The sequence below is a fragment of the Leopardus geoffroyi genome, chromosome C1 (assembly GCF_018350155.1).
Source record: "Leopardus geoffroyi isolate Oge1 chromosome C1, O.geoffroyi_Oge1_pat1.0, whole genome shotgun sequence".
Taxonomy (NCBI): Eukaryota; Metazoa; Chordata; class Mammalia; order Carnivora; family Felidae; genus Leopardus; species Leopardus geoffroyi.
In genome coordinates, this window is record NC_059328.1 from 59,762,620 (window position 1) to 59,780,927 (window position 18,308).

Genomic DNA, 18,308 nt, shown 5'->3' on the forward strand with positions numbered 1-18,308 from the left:
TCACTTTATACCATGTATTTTGAATAGATCTGCATGTAGTTCATCATCCCCTTAAATAGAGAAGTTCCTTTAAGTTTCATATTTTCTTAATATATATTTACACAGCAACTTTTTTTTTTGAGAGGGCAACTTTAATTGTTGAAAAGGGTGCAATGCCGGGGGGGGGGGATGGGGGCAGGTAGGAACAAGTCCAGATTTTGCTACAGAGTAAACAATTCTCTAGGCACCAAATAAAGAATATTAACTTTACGATGCCCTTCTAGTTTTTTTTTTCCTCAAACTGCAGTAGTTAATCCTATGACATAGCCAAAGTAAAAGCATATCCAGAAGGCTAGTTCTTTTCTTCCCTTACTACATTATTGAGCCAATCTGAAAAAACAAATCAAACAGTTGAACAATCTTAAATAAACAAACCAACCAACAAACAAAAACATATGGAAGTAGGATTCTCCTGGCACCATCCCTATATCACCTGCTCAAAATCACATCAACTGATTCTCCAGTCTAATGCCTGAGCCAGCAAAGTAATCAGAAATAAGCAAGGGAATTATACATTGTAGCCTTTCATTAAGGAAATATATAAGATAATGAACTAAAAATAATTTGGGGGCCCATTTTAGATAGAGTGGTCACTAAGATTTATGTGAGAAAGTTACATTTAAACTGAGAAAGGGAGATGAAAGTGAACCAGCCTCAAGAAGAATCTGAGGACGTTTATTCAAATTTATTGCACTGAGAAGACAGTGAAAAGATATATTTCCATGTCCACAGGGGATAGCATGCATAGCCTATAGATCAGAAACTGAATTTTTTCATGGTTTAAAATGAAACAGTTAACTATGTACAGTTGTACAACATAAAGTTGTTTGCACACACTTTTTATTTTGATGCAGAACACCACTACACAGAGCATTTAGTCTCAAGCTCATTCTTCTGTGTTCCCAACATCATTATGAATATGGCTAATACACACAACCTTAACCAGAGAAGAAGCTAAATATGGACATGTCAACTTCCCCTATTGAAAGGTGAACTTTGGGAGCACCTGGATGGCTTAGTCGGTTAAGTGTCCAATTTGGGCTCAGGTCATGATCTCACCGGTTTGTGAGTTCGAGCCCCACATCAGGCTCTTTGCTGCTAGCCTGGAGCCTGCTTCAGATTCTGTGTCTCCCTCTCTCTCTGCCCCTCTTTCACTCACACTGTCTCTCAAAAATAAGTAAAAATTAAAAATTAAAAAAAATAAATAAAAGGTGAATTTTTTTGTGGGTAAGGACCATCTTTAAAAAACCATCTTTGTATTCCAATCCTCAGCATATTCCAGGGCATTAATAAAAACTGAATTGTTGCTGAATTACATTTTATTGTATTCCATAAACTGGACCAAATTCCAGAATGGCTGAAACGTTTAGAGCAGCAAGTCTGTATGGCTAAGGCAATACATACATCAGCCCCTGGCTAATATGGAGAAAAATACTTATATTTTTTATTACTACGTCCAGTAAAAAACTTTTTGCTGATTTATAAATAGTTGGATATTTTGATTCTGTTAATTTCCACTTTACTTTTCTAGACAAAATAGAATTTTTATATTCTAAAAAAGGGAAGGTCTAAAAAATTTGTGAAAATCATAAATGTTTTAAAATTAATATATAGTATATAAAATTAAATGTATATAGCATACAAAATTAAATTTAATTATAATAATCAACGTTAAACTTATATTGAAAAAATAAATTAAATTTCTTAATGAATTATATGCTTTATAAATGAATTAGTTGATATACATAATGTATTTGCTGGTATTGAAAGGTATTTCTATAACAAAAATAACAAGCATCATTTCAATTGTTTTTAAATCTCAAGTTGGGAACCGCAATTGTCATAAAATTACATGCACCATACTATTTCAAACAAAGAATGAATAATTGTTTTTAGTCTGACTATGCACATCTCAGTATAAGCAAGCTGCTGGGTCTATTAGTTGACTCATTCCAATCCCTTAAACAACTGGATTACTTTCTAAAATGTTTTCTCCACTTCAATTCTAACTGACATGGAAAAGGGAGTGACTTTTTTTTTCTAATCCATGAGTGGCTACTCCAGAGGTTCTACTCGTATGATGACAGCAATTGTGCATTTTCGGATCTAGCAGTCAGCACCCCCAAATAGCTGTCAGTAATCTGTCTCCTGGTATTCATGTCCTGTACAGTTGTGTCCTTCACTGAATGAAACAGCCTGTTAACAGGCTACTGAGGAGAGAACTATGTGAGACTTTGGAGGCTGAGTCATAAAAGACAATCTGGCGTCCATCTTATGCTCTCATGAATGGTTTACTCTGAAGAAAGCTCGTGTCATTAGGACACTGCCAGAGCAGTATGAAGAGGTCCACACAGAGAACAACTGAAGTCTCCTTCCAAGAGCCAGCACCATTTGCCAGTCACCCGAGTGAGGCATCTTGGCATTGGATCCTTAAGTCCAATCAAGGCCAACCTGATCTTAAATAATGACAATCTATGATATTCTAAAACTGTTGAAAGTGAAACAATAGCTTGTCTTCATCTGACACCAAACTATTTTTCATAATCAAAAGAATGAAAGAGAAGAAGTCTATTTTTGTTGTTGTTGCTGTTGTTTTTAATTTTTTTTAATGTTTATTTATTTTTGAGAGAGACAGAGTGCGACCAGGAGAGGGGCAGAGCAAGAGGAAGACACAGAATCAGAAACACATCTGAGTTGTCAGCACAGAGCCCAACAAGGTGCCTGAGTTCATGAACCATGAGGATCATGACCTGAGCCCAAGTCGGACACTTAACAAACTGGGCCAGCCAGGCGGCCCTATTTGTTGTTGTTGTTGGTGGTGGTGGTGGTTCATGGAACTTTGGAACCTGTTCATTGACCCTCAAGTCTCATATTCTGAAATTCTTCTCTCCCTATTCCTCAATAGGGTAAGCTTTCCCCCCATGAAATTACCCACTATCTATAAAATCTCATAGGCACTTTCCACTCTGCCTTTATATGTGTAGTTTCCAATGTGTTTTAAGACCAACGCTTCTCTAAATGACTAATGTCTACTCACTCATCATGAAATTTCATAGAATATATACTTAGTGTTTAATGAATAGCAAGATTACGGTGGAAGGAAATCTGAGGCCAACAATTTTTGATGACACAACTTACATTTGTCCATCATGAAAATATGCAGCAGAGTCAAAATTACTCTCATGAGAAGACAACTTGATATGAAAGGAATGCATTTTTACTTAATCTGTTTTTTTTTTCCAATATATAAATATTTGTTTAAACATTACATTTCCAAGAAAAAAAAAAAACTTCCTTTTTACCGACCGTGATGATGCTATGAACCCTGGAAGGAATCTAGCTCATTTGCAGTTTGGAGCAAAATAAAATATCGTCAGTGACTATATCCAAAAAAACTGTTGACATTTCTATTATGATGTATTATTTTTATAGTATTGAAGAAGTTTTACTATTTTCTAGCACCACCTCCCCCCCTTTGAAAATTATAAGGTCCACTGACATCCTCAAAAGTGTGAACGATTTCTTTGCCAAGGAAAATGTAGCTTGGGAGAAAAGGCTTGGTAACTCGTAGCATAGATGGAGCACCTGTGAGGCTTGGCAACATCCATGGCTTTGCTGCCTTGGTGAAGAAAGGAGATCCACACAAGACTGTGACTCACTGATTTCTAAGTTGGAATAACACTGGCACTAAAAACACTGCCAGAAATCCTGAGAGGATTTTTGTCTACTGTCCTAAAAGTTGTCAACTTTATCAGAGCCAGGGTCTTGAATCACTGCCTTTTTAAGAAATATGTCAAGAAGATGAAAAGAGAATGCAAAGTTCATCTCTACTAAACAGAAGTTTGCCAACTTGCCAGAGCACATGTTCCAAAGCCCTTGATTGAACTTTGAGTAAAAAGTTCAAGAGAAAAAAAAGCTCATCCTCAGAATAATTTTCTAGAGCTTCATGGCTTGACTTACTTGGCGGGTATTTCTAGCCACAGAAATGAACACACTTTCTCACGTAGGTCCCTACGAAAGCGTTTTTGATAGTGATGATAAACTGCAAGTTACCTTGTGCAACTTCCTAAACAGGGAGAGAAGTTAGAGGTAGACAACAGCGTGAATTTCCAAATGCTATAAAAAGCACTTCTTCAGGGTTAATAGTAACAAAACCTTGAGCAATCCTTCCAGGATATGTCTTTAGACCTCTGGAATCACAACGGAACTCTTGATTAATGATTCTGCTGAAATGACTTTTAAATTGGGCACAGACTGAAAAATTCTGACACTGACTCAAAAAAAGATTAGAGAAGCATTCCTGGTCAAAGCTAACCCCAACAAGTCCTTCACACGAATTCAAATGAGAATCTTGGGGAAATGTAGTGTTAGAGAAAATAGCTAACTCCTAATGTACATAGCTGACCAGACAAGCCCTGATTCCTTTCGGTATCACTGGCAAAGTTCGAAACATTTCCAATCAAAGGGAAGACAACCTCAATTTATGTAAACGTGTACATAACCATGTTTAAAAAAATACACATTCAAATTCTTATTCAAGCAACTGCCTTATCAAGGAAATTAATTTTGAACAGAGCTAAAGTTTAATTTATTTTTAATTTGCACAAGTTCTATTTCTTGCTCTTTTTTTTTCTTATTTATAGAATTGGACCATTAACTTTTGCATAAAAATAGTGAGACATTTTGAGAAGAGTTTAATTTGGTAGATGTATAAAATAGATGCAAACTCATTACATAAATTTTATGAACAATTTTGCATTTATGTTATTTCTGCATTTTCCCAGTGTAGGGCCTCAAAGGATTTGGTGACCATACTAAGTAAAAGCCATGCACCTCACCCCTTAGAGTTTTCTTTGACTTTCCTAGGCCAAGTCAGCATTGCCACCCTCCATATTCCCACCACGCTCTTGCTCCTACTTTGTGTGGGTAAGTTTTATGATAGTTTTTTTTTTCATGTCATTAGATTGTGATATTATTGAGGACAGGAAGTAATTATTCATGTTTGCATTCCACGCACTTATTAATTAGTAAGGCCTTGGAAATGATAGGTGCCCACAAATGCTTCATAAGTGAATAAATGCAAATAAACACACCCTTTCCTTTGTTTTGATTTTTCCCCGCAGGGAGCCTGTGTTTGTAGGACAAATAATTTTATGTGGGAAGATTTTTTCATCTTCATGGTTAGTAAAGGAAATTGACCTGATAACTGAGAAAGGCCAATCATATACAAACAAATTATATGTAACAGTTTAGTTGTTTTATCTAATACCAACTGTCACTTTCAAATTACAAAAAAATATACTTTACACACTATTTAAATTAGAATCAGTTGGCCATATTGGAAAAAAAGAGTAATTAAACTCTTGCCATTTAAATTAAAAATCTATCCAGCATGAAGATTTTTAAAAATCCCCTTTTAATTTTTCACAACACATTAAGTTGTGCATGGTTCTAGATACAATTCACTTGAACCATTCTTTAAAATGTATTGCCAGGCACCATGGCAAGATACTAACATTAAACTCAAAGGCTACACATCTGCAGCCAAATTCTATTTGTAATTAGCTAACTCACTCATATAACTTAAGGAAAAATGAGAAATGTTGAATTATTTAGATACTGCACTTGTTTTCAATCCCTCTTAGCCTTTTAGAGACTTACTAATATATCTAATAATATACTAGTTTCATGTTTTGTATTTACAACAGAATTTCAATATCAGAAGATTTCAATTATCTTTAAAATTTACATGAACATTTTCTCTATTTTAATTTTAAGATTTTTTAATACCTTACACATATAAGAACTTCAACTGAATGTTTGTTGAACTTAATTTAATACTCCAAATATTCAAAACGAAACCATCTCTTCTTACAGAAAGCATTGTTCAAGCAATTAGAAGAATATAAAGCCATAAGGTAAGATGATAAGGTCTAAACCTGCTGAAGTTAATTAGCTCTGGGGAATAATTTTAAAATAATAGGTACATCAGCTAGAGAAAATTACAGCAGAGTATCTTCTGCATAAAAAACAGAGCATGTGGCAAAATAAAATGGTAAAGAAAACATCTTTTCTAACCTAGTGCAAAGTAAATCATCAGAGCCTTTTCGTATTAAACCAGAAACCCTTCTCTATTCAGGGAAGCCCCTTAGGAAGGTCTGTCACTGAACAAATAACTGATGCATTTGACTTTCTGGCTATTCACATCTATAGCTATATCATAGCACTTTCCATCTGTTTGTGTTCTCTCTCTTTGCTTTTTTTGTTTTGTGTTTTGATTTTGTTCTGTTTTGCAACCCTTTTCTGAATCTTCAGTCTTACACCACAGATTCTTTGGAATAGTTTATTATTCAGTTTTCCTGGTTCAATTCTACAAGCTAAGTTGCATGATCTCAAAACAACTAATTTTTGGAAATCAATTTTATTTTTAAAAACTGCCCCCAAACACATCTAAGTTATATCTATAAACATCATGATTTTCTATTTATCAATATTTATCTATTTAATTTATTTGATGACAGACATTTGATAAAGTTAGTTTCCAACCTTTGCCATGCCAGGGTAGTATTCACCATAAGCATAGTAGTATCTCACTATTTAAAAAATATATTTTTTAAGTTTATTTGTTTCTGAGAGAGAGAGAGAATTAGCGTGAACAGGGAAGGGGCAGAGAGGGGGACAGAGGATCTGAAGTGGGCTCTGCACTGATAGCAGAGAGCCTGATTCAGGGCTCACAATCATGAACTGTGAGATCACGACCTGAGCCAAAGTTGGATGCTTAATCAACTGAACTACCCAGGTGCCCCAATAGTATTTCATTATTAATGTGATGTTGGATTTCACCCAATACTTGATTTTCCACATATGTTACCTATACGAGTAAAATACCACCCTTTTAGTACATGGTCTTTTCCTTATCTGCACATAAAATAAAAACTTTCTCCCCAATATCCATATTTTCAGAAAAGGAGTTTTCTCTCTACATTATTAGGTTGGAATTCTAACATAAATTTTGAGAAGTTATGATTTACAATTTTAGAAGAGACCAAAAATCAAGAATTATCCCTAGAGATCAAAGTAATGTCATTTTATTTGCAAATACATTTGATTCATGGAGGCTATAATAAATAATAATATTAACATATAAGGCACTACTCATCTTCAAAGACCTTTTCCAAATATTAAATAATTATCAAGATTACACATTCAATATGTGACATGTGGACCACATGTTTTACTTTTTAAAAAAATTACAATTTTTTAATGCTAAACTCAGTACATATTTTTTCATTGCACATACCAAACAGTTACTACAAATTTTATTTGTACTACTCTTTGTGAACATCTGCACAGGTTCACCAATATTATAAGAATATTTAACAAAGGCTAAAAGTTTACATTAAAGATGTAGTTTACATTATCTTTGTCCTTAGTGATACAGACCAGGAATTTTGAACAAGGTATTTACAGTTAGTTTCAGGTAATACAATGAAAAGACATGTTTTACCCTGTGCTGAACAAATAATTACCTTCTTGTACTGTTGTCTCTTATGTTCTCCACTGTGATTCTCAGTACTAATGGACCTGACCAATTCCAGAATTCTCTGCTGCTTAAATCTATTCCTTCCCTTGATTTTCTGGAGATAAAATGCATTTTTTTTTAATTTTACTAAAAAATGGTGGCAAATGAAATATGCCTGAATATGCCAGTATACAGATTATGCCTTGATTTCAACATTTAGAAACACCAAACAGTGACAGTATACTTGGTATTAGATAACACAACTCAACTGTTACATATAATTTCTTTGTATATGATTGGCCTTAGTTACCAGGCCAATTTCCTGTACTAATCACAAAATGAAAAAAATCTGCCCACATAAAATTATTTGTCCTACAAACACAGGGTACCCGAGGGGAAAATCAAAACAAAGGAAAAGGTGTGTTTATTTGCATTTATTCACTTATGAAGCACTTGTGGGCACCTATCATTTCTAAGGCCTTACTAATTAATATGTGTACACATAGTAATTATTGAATATTTTATTTGAAAAGAGGGTGCTATCCTATTTCTAAATATATTAAATGCTTATAGCAAAAATATAACAATGTGGAAAAATGAACACCACTTCAGATGTGCCTGGGAAAAGTAAAATATAGTTTGGGCACAACTTTTTATGGAAATGATTTGAATGCATTTTTCTTCTCCATTTACTTCCTATTTATTATTCTTACCATACTGGAAGTCAGTAAGCTCTTTGAGAGATCTGAGTACGTATTATGTGGGATTTGAATCCCTCTCAGTTCCAAAAGAGTAATTATGTTTAATGAGTCAATAATACTTTCTCATGTTCTGATTTTAGCTAATAATCTACTACTCATATTAATCATATTTAATCATATTTTTCTTTTTTCTCTTTGTGGGTCTTACTTGGTTCAGGGAGAGACTGAGTGAAGAGTGAGACCTTAATTTTGCATGTGCCCAAAATAGAATAAGAAATTCATTTGCTATTAATTTATTCATTTATTGAAAAAAATTTTCTGGCAATTCAAGGAGGGTTACTTTGCTAATGACCACACAGAGGATCAGAACAGAAGAGAACAGGTTTTTCTTCAAAACCTTTTAGAATTAGCATTGTCAGTGCCCTTCCAGATTCTGTGGGGAAAATTGAAATTAGAATAATCTATCTAGTAAGTGAAATTCTTGCTAGAATTATAGTGATTTACTTTAGAAGCTCATTGAAGTGATAAGAATATTATTGGATTCTAACTAAGTTACTATTTTAAGAAACAAATGTCTCTTTATGCCCATTAATAATATTATTTTCACTGATCTATGTCCTTTGATTACATTTAAAATGTAGAACAGTAGCCAGTAATTCATTTTTATTGAATTAGTTCCTTTTCATTACACATAGCAGTGTTTTAAGTAAAAACTAATAGGATGTAAAAGTTAACTTTGGGTGCACCTGGCTGGCTCAGTTGATTAAGCATCCAACTTTGGCTCAGGTCATGATCTCCCGGTAGGTGGATTCGAGCCCCGAGTAGGATTCTCTGCTCTCAGCGCAGAACCTGCTTCAAATCCTCTGTCTCCCTCTCCCTCTGCCCCTCCCCTGTGCACTATCTCTCTCTCAAAAATAAACAAACATTTTAAAAATAAAAGTTAATTTTTGAAGTCTATTTGAACCATATTTTCTCTACTTGCCCAGTAATATGTCCAATTAGTCACCAATTTCTATTTATTCTGCCTCTGAACTGTTTCTCTGATTCCACACAGGCAAATCACACACGGGTCCTTCCATGTCCATTAACTGCAGCTCATGCAGTCACATGTATTGCCAAGTCCCCCTGTGTGGAGACAGAGCCAGTCCTCTGTGCTTCTTTTTTGTGCTCCCAGAGCCCTCGACACAGTTCCTACCTCAGTAGCTTCGCTCTTCTATAAAGCCACCCTCCTCCCCACCCCAACCTCAACCATACCACCCCCACTGCTGAGAGTCTGTAAAAACGGTGGTGGGGCCTTAGTTCTTTAATGCCTGGTACATAATATTATTATATATTGAATGGAAGGATGAATAGATGGATAAAATAATCACAAAAATTGCTTACCACAGTCCAAACTTTAGCGAGAAGAAATTCCTTATTAACTTCATGGCTACCAAATTCAGATTGTGCATAATGGGGATACAATTAAATTCAACTTTAATGTTTTTAGGCATATATTTCACTTTCTATACCTTAGGTCAGTACTGATATGGACTCTGTACTAATCCAGGTGACTGGATTCTACAGAAACATTCAAATGCTCGTATCTATCATAGTTTCACAGTTTTCTTAGGTCATGGTTTCAAGTAAGGAACAATTTCACAATTCACTTAGCTTAGGATTTGGTAGAAGACAAAAGAAAGATTTTCTATTCTTCCTTCCCTAGTGACTAGATATAGCTGAAAGCCCACTGGACCTAAGAAGCATGAAGTATTGTTGCCAGTTCTGCACAATTCTGGAGTAGAGCCTCCCCACCCCATACTATTACCCCTTACATACACTGCATTAGTCAGTTTAGTCTGCCATCACAAAATACGAAAAAAGTAGACTGGGTGATTTAAACAACAGAAATTTATTCCCTCACAGTTCTTAAGACTGGAAGTCCAAGCTCTAAGTGCCACAGGTTCATGTCTAGTGAGGGCTCTCTGCCTATATCACAGATGGCTGTCTTAGTGTGTTCTCACATAGCAAAAAGAAAGCGTGAGCTCTGGTTTGTCTTCCTCTTTTGTAAGGGCACCAGCCGTACCATATTAGGACCCCACCCTTATGATCTCATTCAACATCAATTACTTCCTAAAAGTCCTATCTCCAAGTTGGGGACCTGGGTTTGGGGTTTGGAGTTTTATTTATGAATTTTGGGACGCGCAGTTCAATCCACAGCACATACACATATTCTGATTTTCCCCTACATTTCTTTTCCTGATATTTCTTGACTTGACTGTACACATCTGAGCATAGTCGGCCAAGCAGAACACACATTCAAGTTTCTCAGAATACATCTGCCTCTGGAGTTCAGTATCTGGGCATTCCCTTCACATGTTCTTTCACTATGCCCGGTACAAGATGGATCCTTGCATACAATAAGACTCAGTCTGGTAGTCTGAAAGGAAATGATCATCATCACAAATGGAACTCACAAACTTTTTGTACTTGAAAGTGCCAAAAGTGGAGGAACTTGACAAAGAGGAGCAGGAGAAAAACTTTCTTAATAATCTCTAACATTAGAACTCAAAGCATGTTCTTATTAGTTTCTATGATATCTGCCATGCTATCTGGTTAGCAGCAAGTTGAAGGGTTTGGGGCTGTTAATTCTATCAAATGTTGTTTGGGATCCAAATTGTGTCTAAATAAGCACGGCAGTAAATTTTGTAATATAGCAAGGAGTCACGTGGAAAATTTAAATAGTAGTTTTGCCTATGTCTAGGTTGTTTCACGCATTCCTTCTAAGTAACAATGACTAGGACTCATGTTACTGTTTCATTATCATCTTGGTGAGTGAGGCATCTGCTTCGTCTGTCCTTTTAGTTTTATGTTATTAGGTATACAAATGTTTCATTTACGCAAGGTAAGCTTTACACTTTAGTACCATTGCCTATCAATTGCTCTGAAAAAAAAAATCAATATGTATTTTAAATTACACATATAATTGTTTTGGGTTTTGGTGCCTAATTCCTCTCCTTGAAATGCATGAAAAAAATTAAAATGTTCAATTTGTTTCCTTTAATTCCTTCCATGCACTTTTGTGGGGGAATTAACCTCCACACTTTAAAATGATTGTATGTGTAATATTAAAAATGGAACATCTCATTTCCGTTTTATTTCTACTGTGGGAATTGTAAACACCAGCGGTACCTAATGAAGACCCTATTTTTACAACACCACAAAATGAAAAAGGCACATTGGAAATACAACTAGAAGCTTGTCTTTTCAGATTGGTCCCAAGACCTACTGCAACACATTGATTTTTTTTTTTTAACTTTCATTTTTCTTGTTGCCTTTCTTTTACTTCAACCATCTAGTAATTTAATATGACAAAGTGTCAACAAAGCAGCTGCATAGAGGCTAGCATCTATAGAAGACGAGTCTTCTTTACTAGGGTCCTCGATTTCCTATTTTTAAGCCTGTGCATCTAAAGCCAGTAAGTTCTGTCCACAATGCAAGTCCACAAAAAATGGTTTAATTATCTCTAACCATTTAGATCTTCCATCTTTTTTTACATCTTTCTTCTGTAGGTTCACAGAACATTCATTTTTGGGGAACTATGGGGTAAAAGTTTCTTTGCCTTGACAGGTCAGGTTGTTCCTTATCAGATCCAGACATTTTCAAGTGATACCTGATTTACTCATTTTACCTTATAATTGTTTAAAGTTTAAAATTATTTCTTTTTTAAGTATTTTTGACTTACCTATCCAATATACAACTATAAGCACATAGATAATTTTGCCAACTTTTTTTTGGTAATAATATACTGATTGTAATAGATAGTTTGAAGTGTGTGTGTGTGTGAGAGACAAAATGAAACAGAGTAACTTCCTCCCTTTTGGTTGGTTTTGCTCATATATTCGGCAAAATTCTCAACTTTAGTCTACTGCAGATTGAACTATCCATGAATATTCATTCAGCAAACATGTTAAAATAGTTATAAAATCAAATACTTCTAATACATTTATAAACCCTGCATGCTAAATCCTAACACATACTTTTACTGACCGCTATTTTGCAAGCATAAAATAAACAGCAAAAACCACATTTGGAGAACAAAATGTTTCTGCTTGATTTGTAATCTTTGTTTCACACACTGGTCACAGTGTCCCTTCCATAACAGTCCCTGAACTATTTCAGATTTCAACATGACTTAGACTGAAACTCAGACTTTAAAAGAATCCATCTTGTAGTCCTATGACAAAGTAATTGGTTGGAAAAATTATAATAAAATTTTCATAAAGTTCATATTCATGAAGTGGCAAAAATTGCTTTTAGGAAATTACGATATTAATAATTTACACTCATGTCAATAGCATTTCCAAAATAACTCAAGCTCTCTACCTTGAAAATTATGAACCTACTCTGATTTTTCTCCAACATACAGACAGTTAAATATGCTGAGACACATTGAGATCTAGATACAGATTATTCATTTAAGAAGCCAGCTCCATGTTTAATTAGAGATTTATCATCTTAACTAGCCATACTATTGCTCTGAATTAGTTTTCCAGGGTTTGCAGAATTAAAGATGGTAAAAATTGATGAACCTTAGCTGTATTTTCCCCCGAAGGGTACAAACTTTTATTACATTTCAGATGCAAAACACAATTAGCCTCTAACCTAACCATGTTAATCTCCTTGAGTTAAGCTTATGTGTTTCTGCTTGTCTAGAAACTTTTAATGAAAGATCTATGTCTTTACAGCCGATTTTAATAACCTCTTTATTTGCATCTCTGCCCTTGTTTAGAGGAGGAGTTAATACAATAAGCTCCAGGATTACAGAACACTCTTATAAAAGTGAGGGTAAATAAAATTCTGTGACATTCAATTGGAGCAGCACTCAGCAGGAAATGGACATCAACAATGAACATTATTCAAGTTCCAAAAGTTTCCGTGTAATTAACTAAGACGGATACATTAGTGCCATCCATTATATTTTATTCTCCAAACTCCATACTCGTGGCCCTTAAGTAGGGCCATTTTGACAAGACTCGATTTAAAAAAAATAATAATTTGTTTTATAGATAAATAGCTGTTTAAGGAAAGATTTTGGTTCTTTTTTTTTCTCAGAAATAGAACTACTGAAACTTCAATGTTTTCCATTGCACATTCTCAAATGTTCACCTACTCCCAAACTGTATTTCCTCTGAGCCAAGGTTTTGGTGGGATAAATATACGCAGTCTCAAAAGAAGAAATAAATGGTCATTTCTAAATTTCCTCACTCTGGGCTGAAACCAATGACATAGTTTCTTCCTTACCCTCAATAAAATTTTTAGTAACTATTGTGGGCACTCGAGTTTTATCTTGTAGAAAGGATTTATGTAAAAAAAAAAAAAAAAAGAAAGAAAGAAAAAAAGGAAAGAACAAGAAAAGCAACATCATACATTTACAGATTGAACTACAGAGGTAAAAAATGTTTTCCGTGGTCCAGAATTATCTAAAATACAGAGACACAATAATCTGATTAACCTCTCATTGTACTGATGGTTTAGCACAATGTCATCTGTTTATTACCAAGAGTTTGCAATTATTTCCTCAAAATGAAATGGAATCATTGTGTCTCAAAATTATATTTTAAAATGGGTTTATTTTGGATATTCAATGGGAATTTCCCCTAAAATATTACATATATAATTGTGAAACACAGAATCATTATGCTATTTTCTGACACATAGCATCATTTATTTGTGGTCATGTAACAGTGAGATGCCAATAGACAGAGGTTGTGTCTAATTCAATCTCCTACACTTAGCATGGATTCTAACATTGAAGACAATCCATAAAGATTTACTGAATGTGGACTGAATACATGATTGAATCATCAGACTTTTACCCACCCACCAACATTTAGCTATAATAAGAAGGAAGGGAGAACAAATTTTAAAAACATAATTTTCATAAAAGGCCTGCACAGAAATTTCAGCCTCATCCAAGAAACTTACATAGAATTGTTTATACTATTGATGTAAATTTCTTGCCTCATAGAGATTCTTAAATTAATGTTCTTCAGTCAATGAAACATGTTACATGAAGCAGGAGCTGCACCACTTTGCCACTGAACTATGAGTAATATCTATCCTCTTGTGTTCATTTTTTCAGATTGCTTCATGATTCTTGTAATGGACTCTGCCTGTAGTCTCCTCCTAGCCCAATCTCCAACTGCAGGCTATTCCCCACATTTCTACTGAAGGTAATTTTCAGCAACATAATGTTATCCTTGTCTTTCCCTAATGGTAATTTCCAAATAGCTAGCATTTCATTACTTCAGGAATAAAGTCCAAGCTACTTAGCAAATCATTCAAGGTCTTTCCCAAATGGGTCCCAACTTTATCTGCTTGAACTACAACTCTAAACAATATATAATTACTGTCTTCATATAAGGGTTTTCTGAAGAACCGTAAATTCTTTCAGCTTTTATTCTTCCACCCACAAAATGTTTTCCAATTTCCAATCCTCTGTATTCAATTGGCAAGCCCGGTTTCCAGTATCACCTATTCTTTGAAGCCTTCTAGAATCCTCCAGGCAAAATTAATCATTCCCTATTCTGTGCTACCATAATATTTACTATGTACTTCTATGACAGCACCTACCACATCCAATATTAGTAATATTTATTAGGTACCATATCTTATACTATGTGTATTTATGCTGAAAAGGAAAAAGGCTCTCCTTATTCATCTTTAAATGCCTACCTTCTACAATAGTGTGCAGATACAGAATGAGTTCAATAAATATAAAGAGAGCATGAAATAAGCGGTTACAAAGGACTTTGGGGACACACATATTTTGCCTAGTGACTAGACTGATGGACTCCCAACAGACATATGTTACTTCTTTTAGTCTTTTTCTCCCAGTGTCAGAGAGGGAGGGCACATACCGCACATGTCTCAGTAGTCCCTTGCTGGCAAATAGCTTTCTGATCTAAAGTGAGCACAGACTAACTACTTCTCCATCACCTGGGACAGGAGATAACTTGTCAACTGAGCGGACCATGGTAGTCTCTGCTTGTCAAACCTCAAGTGGTTATGCTTTACCGAGATAGCTTGCATTGAAGAGGAAATCAGGATCTGCCCACAGAGTCTCATTAACCAATTTAAAAATGGGTAGCCACCTTCAGAGAGAATTTGTCTTTAACTCCATCTTTTTTTCTCTGTCAGAAGGACACACATTAGTATATAAGCTGAGTGGAATAATGTGAATCAACGGTACTAAAAAGTGGGAGGAAAGGCAAAGAGGGAAGTTCTTTATGTTGTACTTTTAAAGATACATTTATTTTGGAAATGTATAGTAGATCAGGATACAACATTTCTTTTGAAACGAATAAGCTCTCTTCAGTCCCCAAATACTCATGAGCCTAGATCAGTAAATATCATTTATATGATAAATCTACAAGTTTTGAAACTAAATATTCTCCCTGGATAATCTATTATCCCAATGATCTAACAGGCACTGTATTTTACAGGTATATCCTCTAATCCTCTAAAATTCCCTACTAGATAATATATGGATTCTGGGACTTATATTATTTTAATCTACTTGTCCCAGGTCATTCCTGGTAAATGGCAGAGCCAGAATCTGAACCTAAGTCTCACATATTCTTTTTTTTAATGTTTTATTATTTAAATTTGAGAGAGAGAGAGAGAGAGTGAGAGAGAGAGAATGTGCCAGTGAGGGAGGGGTAGAGAAAGAGGGAGACAGAGGATCCAAAGCAGGCTCCACACTGAGAGCACAGAGACACGGGGCTCGAACCCACTAACTGTGAGATCATGACCGGACCTGAGGTCCAAAACTTAACCAACTGAGCTATGCAGGCACCCCTAAGTCTCACATATTCCAAAACCACTTTTATTTCTAGCATGCTATGAATCTAAGGCGTGGTTTCTTTTATAACTATGCAGATTTAAATATATAGGTTAAATATTTCAGCTGCTCATAAAACTATCTTATATCCTGTCCTAAAAGTAGCATCCAAAGAGTACCTGGATGTGCCATGGATGTACCATGTACCTGTGAGCGCAAACTGAGTCATGACTGTTAGTCTTCAATGCAGCAACCAGCTACAAAGCCAACATTTCAGCATTGATTACACCAGCTACATGCGCCTCCTGACTATACTCACAGACTCTAAGATGCAGTCTGCCATGTGTTAGATTTAATGTAGTTTTTTGACAGCTACCATTCTATAAAATAATGCCCAGTGATGAAATGGTGTTACAGACTCAATTTTAGCTTAAGGAACAATTGGAAAGTTGTATTTTATAAATTTTCCTATATGGGAGCAAAAAATAAATGCCTAAGAGGTGAAAGAAAGAAAGAAAAAGAAGAAGAAAGAAAGGAAGGAAGGAAGGAAGGAAGGAAGGAAGGAAGGAAGGAAGGAAGGAAGGAAGAAAAGGAAGGAAAAAGAAAAAAAATTCCTTCCTTCTTTCATTTGTTTTACTCAAAATTATGCTTGCCGAGAGAATGGGGTTTTAAGTTGAATGCACAGAAGTGATGGGTAATTAAGTCTGTGTCATTTATTTTATAGAAAGAAGCAGCCTTTATCACAAATTGTATTGCCTTTCCAGTCTCTCAGAAAAAAAAAAAAAAAACATTTTCACTTCGCCTTTTTCTCTTCAGTTATTAAAAATAAGCCCTCCAAATACAGAAACCAGACAGTTACCTAAAGAAAAGAAACCCTCTAATCCTCTCTCCAGGCATGTAGAGGAGCTGAGGCTCCTTTACCTCCGCAGCTTTGTTAGAGCCCCAATAACTGAAGCAAGATAAACTCTGACTGAACAAGCAATATGTTGATAGTGTCTGTGCAAAAGCTCCTGTGGTTCGGCCAGCTGGGATCAAACTAGAGAACAGTGGCCCTGAGCACCACGGCTTCCATTATGCTGGCCTCATTCTTTCATCAGCGGTGTCCAAATACAGTCATTCTTGTCAATTTATGATGCATTTAGTTTAAATTTCTGCACAGAACGGGCTTTTAATGGGATCAGTGTTTCCAAAGAATATGCTCTACGAAAAAAGCAACATGTAGACTATATCCTTTAATCATCTGGGAAGAGAATCATCATTATTATTTTTATTATTGCCACTAACCCTAATATCTGACATTTAAATTGTTCTTTCAACACTGCAAAGTGTTTTCCGATTTTTCATCTTGCTTATTCCCACAGAAACCTTGTGAGATAGAAGTCTGTTTTCTGGTTTCCTTTCGATAAATGAGGGAAGTAAGAAACAGAGTGCACATCACTTGGCCTGGGGTCATGACTATTACTTGTAGCATCTGAATTATAAATCACTGCCAACTCCAGGTCCTACTTATTACGCTGTTGTGATGGTGATGATGATGATGATGATGATAAAACTTCATAACTAACTGTAGATTAAATATCAAATACCAAACATCTTGAGGAAAACAAATTTCAAACATCCCAAGATAACCACTGTTATTTTGGTATATATATGTGTGTAGATATATATTCATCTGTGTATGTTTTGTACATATACACAGTGAAAACGAGCATACAAGTAACTGTAATCATACAAGGCTGTAAACTACTTTTTGAATTTTCACAGGATATTTTCATACTTACCTTTTGCACACTTGCCCTATTACTTTCCAAGAATAAATGACAACATGTGTAACTTCTGGGTTGAAGAAGGGGCACAATTGTAAGGAATCTAACAAGCCTACTGAACTGTCATTAAACCATCCAGTTCCATCTTAAAATCCTACATTTTCTTTGAGATCTTTCCTTCACTGAACTCTTCATTTAGACAATGGCCCTAAATGGGGTGACTTTGATTTTTTTGATCAAAGTAACTACTTAACCATTTCTTTCCCACAGATTTAGACATGAAACACTGGCATTGCTCATTATTTCTCCAAACTTCAAACAGACAGACAAACAAACAAAATCACTCTGCAGAAACTGCTTTGGGGGCTGAGCACCTTTTTTTGCCTACTCAGAACTGCCCCTAGAAGTAGAAGGAAAATCAAATCACAGCAATGGCAGTTGGGGGGGTGTGGGCT

The 18,308-nt window shown here is 35.2% G+C and overlaps 1 protein-coding gene across 3 annotated transcripts in view; it reads right to left on the minus strand.

The window, feature by feature from the left end:
* Nucleotides 1-18,308, minus strand: part of NEGR1 (neuronal growth regulator 1) — an 851,294-nt gene that overhangs the window by 613,274 nt on the left and 219,712 nt on the right. The window lies entirely within an intron of this gene.